Below are 10,403 nucleotides of genomic sequence, written 5' to 3' on the forward strand. Positions count from 1 at the left end.
CCCCCAAAATCAGTTTCTTGATAATAGTCCTCTCTGGTCATTTGCTCACTTGCTGTAGCTACTTTTTTGTGAATCAAAATCTTTGTCTCCGCAAAATATTAGTACCTAAACGACTCCACAAAATGGAGCAATCCACCTATCCACGCACAACAATTGTATACGCCACCGCCTTTGATCTAATTAGGGCCTGCGCTATCGTTACTGTCGCCGTTGGCCAATCAGAAATGCTTTCGCTAAGTTAAACCTCCTAGATCACAGTAGACCGTCGTCGATCAGGAGAGAATTGCGGTAGACCGCGTAAGGTCGGGCATTCTTGTATTGTTTTTTGTTTGTTTTTGTTTTTGTGTTTGTTTGTGTTTTTGTCTTTTTACCTTCTTTCAAGTAAGGCTTGGGAGTTTTGCAAATATTGGAGAACAGTCCCATATCCTACATCACAATCCAAATACAGCCCCTTCCTCTCAACTTGATTGTTTATAAGTATGAAGTGACGTAACTTTGAATTTCATGGAGATTAGTTATGGATATTGGCCATATGAGACAACTGCAGAAAGTATGGGGCCAAGCTGATCTTATATTTTTTACAAGTTTATTTTTCTTATTTATCTGGCGAGTTTTTGAGTTACGAGATCTAAAATTTTACACCCATCTCAAAGAAGTAAAAAGATTCCTTCATATTGCACTTTATCAACTGTTGCTTCGTATTGCTTACCACTTAAGAGGAGTGTGGTCGTCGGTGGTGGTGAATAAACATTTGCAAGAAACGTGAGAAAGATGGACAATATTTACTCGCTAGTGCTGGCCAATAACCACTTCGTAAGTGGCAGCCCAAGACAAAGAGCAGTGCCAGCATGGGCTCAGCCTTACAGGTGTTATCCTCCAGTCGACTCGGCTTACAGGTGTACCGTGGTTCTTCTGTTGTGCTACAGGTTGTATGCCACTAAACAGTATCACTCACGTTACTTTATTTGTTTAATTGTTTTCCACTTGAAAATTAAACACGTTTAACCTAGCGCTTTTCAGCTGGATAAGGTTTTTGCACGATTGTTTGTTTCTTTTTTAAAATTTCTTTTCTTTTTTCTTTCTTCTCTGGAAAAGGGAGAAAGGGGTGGGGGGGGGGGGGACTCTTCCGTATAGTATGGCAATTTTAAACAACCAGTCATCTGAGTTCCAGACAGCATTGAGATCAAGACCGGGCCTTGCCTCTTTATCTTGGCATTCGACTGGCCGAGGAAGAAAACCATCCGGGGACACAGAAACGAAATAGAGTGGACTCCATGGACACAGTTGGACGATCTGGACTTTGCAGATGACTTGGCACTTCTGTCATACACCCAGGAACAGATGCAAGCAAAGACCATAATTTTTAACAGCTATCAGAGTCTTTGGATTGAGGATCCACCCCGGGAAGTCAAAAGTCCGAAAGGATATACGCACTACAAAAAAGTAGGTCATAATAGAGGGAAATGCACTAGAAGACGTTGAATCCTTCTGCTATCTTGGGGGTATAATTGATAGAGAGGGAGGAACAGGTGCTGAAATATAGTCTCGCATCGAAAAGACACAATCTGATTTCATATACAAAATGCATCTGAAAAGGATTAAAAATTGGGAGGACCAGGGATATCATACTTCGAACAAAGCCAAGGCTCTTCAACTCAAATGTGAAGTTAATATTGTTATATGGATATGAGACGTGGAATGCATCTCAGACTTGCACAAAGAGGATCCAGGTTTTCTTGAACAAGAGGAAGCCGCTGGGTATCAGATGGACAGAGAGAAAAATACAGAGCCCAATTAAAGATGAGGTGGGAAGAAGGCGGTGGCGATGGATTGGACATACTCTCATGAAGTCAAGCAGCTGCATAACAAGGAGAGTGTTAGATTGGAACCCACGAAGTAAAAGATCAAGGAGAAAACCACGTGGACCCTGGAGAAGAGTCACAGAAAACGATGTACAGAAAAGTGGGAAGACATGGAATAACATCAAGCGGCTAACCCAAAAGAGGGAAACCAAGAACCCAGCCCACAAAAAAACCTAAACCAAAACAACATATCCCCCCTCCCCGAAAATAAATAAATAAAAAATCAAGCCATTTTTACATGATGCACGCACACTGTCTAAAATCTAAGTCACGCCTGAAACTCGACCACAGAACAACGTTCAGCTACTTGGCTTGTTGTCTGAATTAATTTGGTTAGCCTTGAATACGTTCCGTTTCCGTTGCACGTTCCCGACAAAGTGCTTAGGTAAAAGAATTACAGTAGCACAAGGCCAGGAAGGGCTGTGGTATACAGGTGTGAGTCGGTTTTATGGTCTGTCAAACCTTCTGGGACTGAAGTCATCCATGCGTGAACTGTTATCAGTCAGGGTTTGGGAAAGGTGTGGGTGAGTGCTGCGAGACTGGCCGCTGTTTCCGTATTGAGTGCTGACGATGGGTGGTGTTGGTGGTGGTGATGATAATGATGATGATGATGATGACGATGATGATGATGATACACACACAAATACACACATACATACACACACACACACACACACACACACACACGCACACGCACACACTCACGCACACACTCACACGTCAGGATTGAGACTTGTTGCATCGTTGCCTGTGGTTGCTATTTGTTGTCCAGCATGCAGTTTCTCCTGTTATGTTGTGTGCGCCATTTGTCGTGGTATGCAGTCATGACTTGCGAACTCAGTCTCTTATCACACTGTGGATATGTCTGTCTCTGACTTCTGCTCAAGTGTTAATGCATGTGTGTGGGCACTGATGGTCTCTAAATGGACGAGCAGATCTGTGGAAAGCATTTTAAGTGTAGTCTTTTACTTTCTTTATTTAAAAAAAACAAGTGTATGTCAGATTTTGTTTTCTCTGTTGACAAACCTTTCTAAAGCCACAAGTTCCACCTGAGTCACTGACATCTCCTTCACAGTCTTATTGCTGGGACATGTTGTTCATTATTGTCAGTTGTGAATGATAGCAGATTTGTGGGTGGTTGGCGGGTGCTCTGGTTTTGGTTTGCTTCTTCTTTCCTATCAAACATCTATCGTCCTTATCTCCCCTTCTTCTTTTTTATGTTTGTTACTCTCATGTAACTCCTCTAATTTTCTGGCGTTCATATGACCTTATGCAGTTGCGAGCGCCGTAAATATTTCACATGTTCATGGCTATTCAAAATAGACTGATGAAAGGAAAAGGGTTTATTGGAGACCTTGGGGTTTTGGGGTCTTTTCTGCTATCATGTTAGTCATTATTTTTGTGTTGACTGTTTGCTGATGCTGCTGAACTCTTCTGCTCTGTGGTTTGACATTTGAGAATGACGGTTGTCATCAATGTCGCATAGATTTCCATGGTATCATCACTGGTGCCACTCATCCTGTCACATGCAGAATCATTATTATTGTTACTGTTGTCATTCATCCTGTCTTGTTTAGTTATGACTGTTATTGTTGTTGTTGTCTGGCATCCTGTCATATGCAGTTGTTGTTACAGTTGTCAGTCATCCTGTCATGGTGTAGCTGTGGTGCTTTTTGTCATCCTGTCATAGGAAATTAGTTTTGTTGTTGTTGTTACGGTTGTCACGCCATCCTGCACATGTTTTGGATGCTCCTAAAAGAAGCAGAGCAGTCTCAGCCTAGCCATAGTCAAGGCCGTCAGCCGTTGTGTAATGTGGCTTAGGTGGGCTTTCAGCCTTTTTTGGAGTCTTGAGTATGATTAGAAATACAGGAAAATCAAAAAAGTAGTGTCATAATAGAGGGAATGCACTGACAAAAGAAGTGCAAAGGAAAAGATTTAGTGGATTCTCCTTGGACAAACAACTTTTTGTGTAGCTTTGCTTTCTTATGAATGTGTATGTTGAAAATAGTGTCATCTGTTCATGTGTGTAATATGTGAGGCAGCGTGGTGAAATCAGGTGCTCGTCAGAATAATGAAATTGAAGAAAAGGGCATTTTTCTGCCAGTTTGGCAATTTTTTTTCTAATTTTTGTTTTTTGGCTCAACACCTTTTATGTCTGTTTAAAAACATATTTTTGTGTGGATTTTACCCTAAAACATTGATTAAATTAAAGGCACATCAAATATGAATTTTCATTTTTCAAGGACTCTCAAGCTTTGGAAATCACCAAACTTTGGCGCCCACTTTCTCGCTAATTTTACCTCTGAAACCACGCGCCCCCGATCTCTTTCAATTGCAAATATCTCGACTTCTATTCAAGATAAGCTTGTATTTTTTTCATCAAAAGATGGTTAAATGAGCAAGCTTTAAGATGATACGAATAACTCCAGATGCCCAAAAATTGACGAGCGCCTGATTCTGCCTCGTCGTGACAAATATGTTGTCTCAATTGCTGCTGTGATTCCTGGCTTTCAGAACAGAATTTGGGTTCCTTTCAAAGTACAGGGTTTTTGGGTGTTTGTTTTGTTTTCAGTGCTTGGTGATGTAAATGTGTGGGTTTAATGCCATTTTTTTTTAGCAAATAAAGAGTGTTAAATGTTTTACCTTTGAAAGTTATGTGTTTCAGACTCTTCAAAAAAGCCTCAATCCGTATCTGTATATTAATTAACCTGTTCATGATCTTCTCTGGACACTCTTTGGTTCTGCCGTGCAGGACAATTGACTTGTCAATATCTCATAGCTGTATGTTCATTTCTTTGTGGGAGGGAGGAGTTGGTTGTGAATTCAATTCATCATTCATAGTTTTGAAGCTTTTCCTCCTGGAACATAAGAGGAGTTTCTGTATGTTGATGTCAAGATAGAGGTCAGGACATATGGTCAGCCATTTCTTTGCACAAACTTGGAGGAATAGACTGTAACAGATTTCTGTTATATGGCGTCGTTACAGACCTATTTACATCCATTACTGTCCTGTCCACGCTCCACCTACACACAGCTAACGTCCTGCCCTATGCCCAGTTCCCATTGTCCTGACATCTAATCCACATCACGCTTTCATCTCCCTGGTTTATCTCATGTCCATCCAACCCTCATCTTCCTACCTCCATTCCCACCTACTTCCCATCTACGTGTAACCAGCATCCCACTTTCATCCAACCCACATCTGACCTTCTTCCTTTCCACATCCCTTCTGATTCCAACTAACACTTTATGGACATCTCATTTATCGCTGATCTGCTTTCTGTAACCTCCCTCCCCCTATCATGCTCTTCCTTCCTCCAAGTAATCCCTCTCCTCCCTCTTCTCCCCCGCCTTTCCCCTTCCCTCCCGTATCATCTTGTATTCCGCATGCCAAGCGTTATACTCAACTGTTATTTTTTCAGAGTGAAGATGGACGCTCAGCTCTCCATATGACTGCCCTGCATGGTAGATTTACCCGCGCTCAGAGCTTAATTGAGCATGGTGAGATGCACGTTTATTTTCCTTTTTTTACCCATCCCCTGCTTGAGTTTTGTTGTGAAGTGTGATATTATTTGCTGTGATTGGTCTTTTTATTTTATTGCTTGGTTTTGTATTCCCCCATTTTCGTCTGTAGTGTAACAACAGTACTGCATTTTGAAGATATGTTCATCTCTTTTACAAGTCAATAGACATGTTTTTTTTCCTCCAAATTTTCTGTCTTGATGAATTCATATGTTAAGTCCTTAACTATTAAGAATTTAGTTCAGGGTTGAGAATCATCTTTTCCAAAACTGACAGTACATTTTTTGATACAATATATTTCTCTTCTCATTAGAGGTCCAGTTCAGTTTTGATAAGTGTCCAGTTTTCAATCCTTGTACTGGTGACATTGACTTGGAGTTATGAAAAATTGTGTGAATTCTTTTTTATATGTGTGTGTGTGTGTGTGTGTGTGTGTGTGTGTGTGCGCATGTCGTTTAGCTTTTTAAAAGTTTTTCTTCTTTAAGAAGCATATTATGGTTCTATAGGTTGTTCTTTGGATCTTGATTCCATTCCTATGGACCCAGTCTTATATCATGAAGTGCGCAAGGGAAAACAGGTTTACTGGACTTTCTGATATATTTCACGTTATTTTTTACAGTGATGAATAGTGTGTGTAACTTAATGTAAATTTAGTTGCAAAGCATACTGGGTACTCCTATGGGATGAGTGAGATTATTATTACAATAATGATCATTGGTATTAGTACCTCAATTATTAGGGTCCTCCTCCGCTTCCTCCCTTTTGAATTTTTAAAAAGTGAAGTATATGGTGACTATTTACTCCTTTAATTTCTGCATTGTGTCTGAAATGTGTTTGTTCATTGGTGCCAGGTTGTCTTGTAAACACGTGTGATCGGCTAGGGAACACGCCTTTGCACGTGGCAGCACGCTACGGCCATGAACTGCTCATCAACACTCTGCTTGAACACAGGGCTGACCCGATTCAGTGAGTTGTTGTTTGTCTGTATTTATGACTGTCCTTTTCATTTTATTTCTATTGTTAGATGTTTTATGGCCCAATCAACACATTTTAGCTCTGTCATGAGGCTGCTGCTTTGACCCAGCCACTATTTGTCTGTCTTTATGGACTTCTTAGCATTGTAGTTTTGTAGTAAATGTTTTATGCTCCTGTTGACACAATTTAGATCATTTATGAAACAGGCTGTTTCAACCCAGTCTGTCAGGGCCAAAGCAGAATGTATGTACTTCCCTGAAGAAAAATGGAGGTTCTTGATAACATGTCTTTCGATAAAGCTTTGCTTAGTTTTAGTAAGAGTGTGACGGCACTTGTAGCACACTAAGATCATATTAGCGCTGAAGATCAGAGGTGTTACAAAAGAGTAACAAACACAAAAAAGAAAGAGGAAAGATCAAGATAATAGATGTTTGATAGGAAAAAAGGGGTACCAGAGCACCGGCCACCCACAAGCTTTGGTTTAAATTTATGTAGTTATGTTGACGAAAAATAAAGAAAATAATATAAGACACCACTTAATTTGTGACTTGTGAAAAGAGACTATATTTCTCTTTGATGAAGTGCAATGGTTTACAAATCATGCAAATTAAGATAAAAATAAAAAAGGAAGTACACTAAAGAACTGACTTTCTGTTGTTAAGAAGTGTACCACGACTGCTTAACACTGCACGCACCCTGTTTAATTCTCAATAAACATGTTTATTCCTTCTACAGCAGCATTCACCTCAACTTTCAAGTAATTTTCCACTGTAACAGTGTCCAACAATCTTTTTTCATATACATTACTAACATCTGGCACGTATTAAAAAATGTGTGTTGTTTCTACAGACGAGGTTACATGGGAATGTTGCCCATCCATGTTGCCGCCCTCAATGGCTATGTTGACTGTGTAAATAAACTTAGATCATCTATGCCTGCCTTTGATATCAACATCCCCGATGATGCTCGGAGAACCTGTCTACATGGAGCAGCTTGTAGTGGGTAGGTGAACCCATCTATTTTCACGATGTATCATTATTATTGTTTTATAACCAAAATAAGTTGCATCATTATACTGAGCTACTGGTAATCCTTACTTCTTCAATTTGCTCTCTGTTGTTTCTGAGTCTTGTAAATATGTTCCCCTTTACTTACCCAAACAGCCATCCAGAATAAGCGGGCTCTATTAACAATTAAACTTCTGAACCAGGCAAGTTTCATTTAATGAACTCAAGAGTCACAGAAAGTGTTTTGCTTTGAAATGTTGATGGTTTCAGTATTGTTTGAAGACATTTTTATTCTCTTAAAAATTTTACTTTTTGTTTATTGATAGGTTTCTGATTTTGATAACTCTGTAGAAGTGGTTATAATTACATATTATTTTTGTTTTTTCAGGAAGGTTGAATGTGTTGAATACTTGTTGAATGAGGGAGGCAACCTGTCTCTACAAGACGCTGATGGAAGGTACAAAATTTTAGTTGAAGTTAACACTCTCTCAACTTGTTAAAGTTATTTATCCTGCGTTGTAGCGAATTTGAAACAAATGAAAAAAAGTAAATCACTGTGGCTACGTATCATACTTGCTGTTTGAAGAAGAATAAAACTAGTTGGTAAAATTAGATTTGAATTAATTTGTTTTTAGATTTAATAAAAATGCGGTCAAAGCAAGGGCCTCTCTTAAATGCAGTGGGAGGAACCCCGCACAGAGGGAGCAGCTGTGGAAAAAGGCCTCGCTCCAACTTTTTTAATTTTAAAAGGCACAGTCTTGATTCTAATGCATGGAACTGAATACACTTAAGACACAGGGCAACTCGAATTCCAATTTCATACTGTTTTAAAAAAAAATGAAAAGAACATGCAAAAACCCCAGAAACGATATACAGTAAGTAATCAGCTATTTCACTAAGATCGAGTGTGAAACTCCCCTCCTGCTTTGTTACATTTACTTTGTGATCTCCATAGCTCTCTTTTATACTTTTTTGTCAACCAAGGATCCTGTTGAAAAAAAAATAACCATCATAGGCGGACACTTTTGCACTGGCCTTTGAAATGACTTATTATGTCAAGTAGAGTATCAGACTTTATAAAAATAAATTTAAAAAAATATAGCAATATTTTTCTGGATTTTTTCCCCAGGACTCCTCTACACTATGCAGCCGCCCATTGCCACTTTCAGAATGTCCTCATTTTGCTAACAGCCGGGAGTGATGTGAATGTGACCGACCGCCGAGGGTGCACTCCCCTACACTATGCTGCCTCAAATGACATTGATGCTAAGTATGCTCATCTTACTGCTTTGCATCTTTTTTGGTACTTAATCACCCTGCAGAATCCCACAACATTTTATGTGGTCTCTGAGTCGGTTTTTTTGTCTGCTCAGGATTTGTTTTTCGTTCAGAGGTGGCCTTGTGAGCTGGTCACTTTTTCAGGTACTAGGTATTTTGAGTATTGTTAAAGCGGTCTTGCTGGTGTGTTATAATGATATGCTATGTTTGACCACAATCAAGTTCCTGAGTACTGTTAAACTTTAATGATGAGTGGGGAGAGGAGTTTGTAATTTTAATTAATTTTGCCAAGGACTTAAGAATTTGTATTCATGAACAGTGTATGTTGATTTATAAAGAGTCAAAAAAATTCGTTTTTATAACTTTCTTTGAAAAGGACTTCAGTGTTTTGTTTTTTTGAATACAGTAGTTTCTGTTTTATGTTTATTATTTTTATGAAAGGTTGCATAAACATTTCTGTTTGTTGATCTTGGGAGTCTGGATGTGTGTATGTTGTAAAAGGCTCTGTAGCTTTTATCAGTTGCAAGATGATCTTCTCTTGTTGCTGAGAGTTTTGCACTGGGCTTCATTCTTCTATCACATCTGATTTTATAGGTAGGCAGGTTGTAAATGTGCTAACAGGCCAAACAGCTTTCTTGCTGTTCCAAGAAACTGTAAAACTCCTTGAAACAAGAATGCCAGCAAAAAGATATGTTGGCCAAGCAAAAATGATTGAAGAAACGTTGGATGGACTTTGTAAAAGAAGAATGTGAACTCATATGGCTATGGATTTACGTGATATACACTTGTGCTTATATGACTGCTCAAAGTTAAAAAGGAGTGTGAGATCTTTCAGTAAGTTTTACACTCTCTCTATATACACATGAGTTCTCAAAGTAAAAGAATGATACAACATTGTACAGTTAAGTCTTTACTCTGTATATGCCTGTGACTATGTGACTGCTCTAGCTCTCAAGATCAACTGTCTTAATGATTTCCTCTGTGCATGTGTTGTGCATGTCGTGTTCCATGTCAGGGGTGGCAGAATGCTTGGTCTTGTTCACAGGGTGGTGGAACTCTTGCTACACCACGACGCTCGCCCGGGCATCCGAGATGATGATGGCTACAACGCAGTTCACTATGCAGCCCTCAAAGGGCACAAACTCTCCTTGGAAATGGTAAGAGTTCTAATGATACAGTTCTGTTTCATTGTTTATTCAAATGTTAGCTGATTCCGTCCATTCAGCCGCTGACACCGGCTCTGAGTTTTTGCGCTGCATCCATTCGACCGCTGTGAGCGGCTCAACGAAGTCCGAGCGAAATCCGAAACAAATGTGCACTTTTTAACATAGTTTCTACTTTTTAAGTTGTCGAAAGGAAGTAGAACCAGTAAACAAACCTAACCTCAATCTCTGAGCGCCAATATCGATTGAAACTCCGTGAAATTCTTGCAAAAATCGTTGTTTTGTTGTCGCTATGTAGGCTAGATCTAAGGGTAAATAACACGGAGCCTGGTATAAGAAAAAGGCCCTTCAAAGAAAAATATTCAACTAAATTTGTGAAATTCTTGCATAAATGTGTTTTGTGTTGATTCCTATGGATTATAAGGACTTGTAGAGCTGAGAAAATGCGGTAAGTCGAAATTTTCGAAGAGGTGTTGCGCAATTTTTTTTTTCCTCATTCGTTTTTGTCTGACAGAAAATATAATACAAACAGATTATAGGTCATTGTTATTGATATAAACAGATTCCTCTATTGATTCCTATCACTTTGGTATATA

General features: G+C 39.2%; 1 protein-coding gene and 1 non-coding gene across 2 annotated transcripts in view; one reads left to right on the forward strand and one right to left on the reverse strand.

Moving 5' to 3' along the window:
- Positions 1-10,403, reverse strand: part of LOC101862384 (proteoglycan 4) — a gene marked incomplete in the record, with an annotated part of 144,199 nt that overhangs the window by 75,630 nt on the left and 58,166 nt on the right.
- LOC101847848 overlaps positions 1-10,403 on the forward strand; it is a 121,518-nt gene that overhangs the window by 43,330 nt on the left and 67,785 nt on the right. The window lies entirely within an intron of this gene.

Source organism: Aplysia californica, unplaced genomic scaffold, assembly GCF_000002075.1.
Source record: "Aplysia californica isolate F4 #8 unplaced genomic scaffold, AplCal3.0 scaffold00004, whole genome shotgun sequence".
Taxonomy (NCBI): domain Eukaryota; kingdom Metazoa; phylum Mollusca; class Gastropoda; order Aplysiida; family Aplysiidae; genus Aplysia; species Aplysia californica.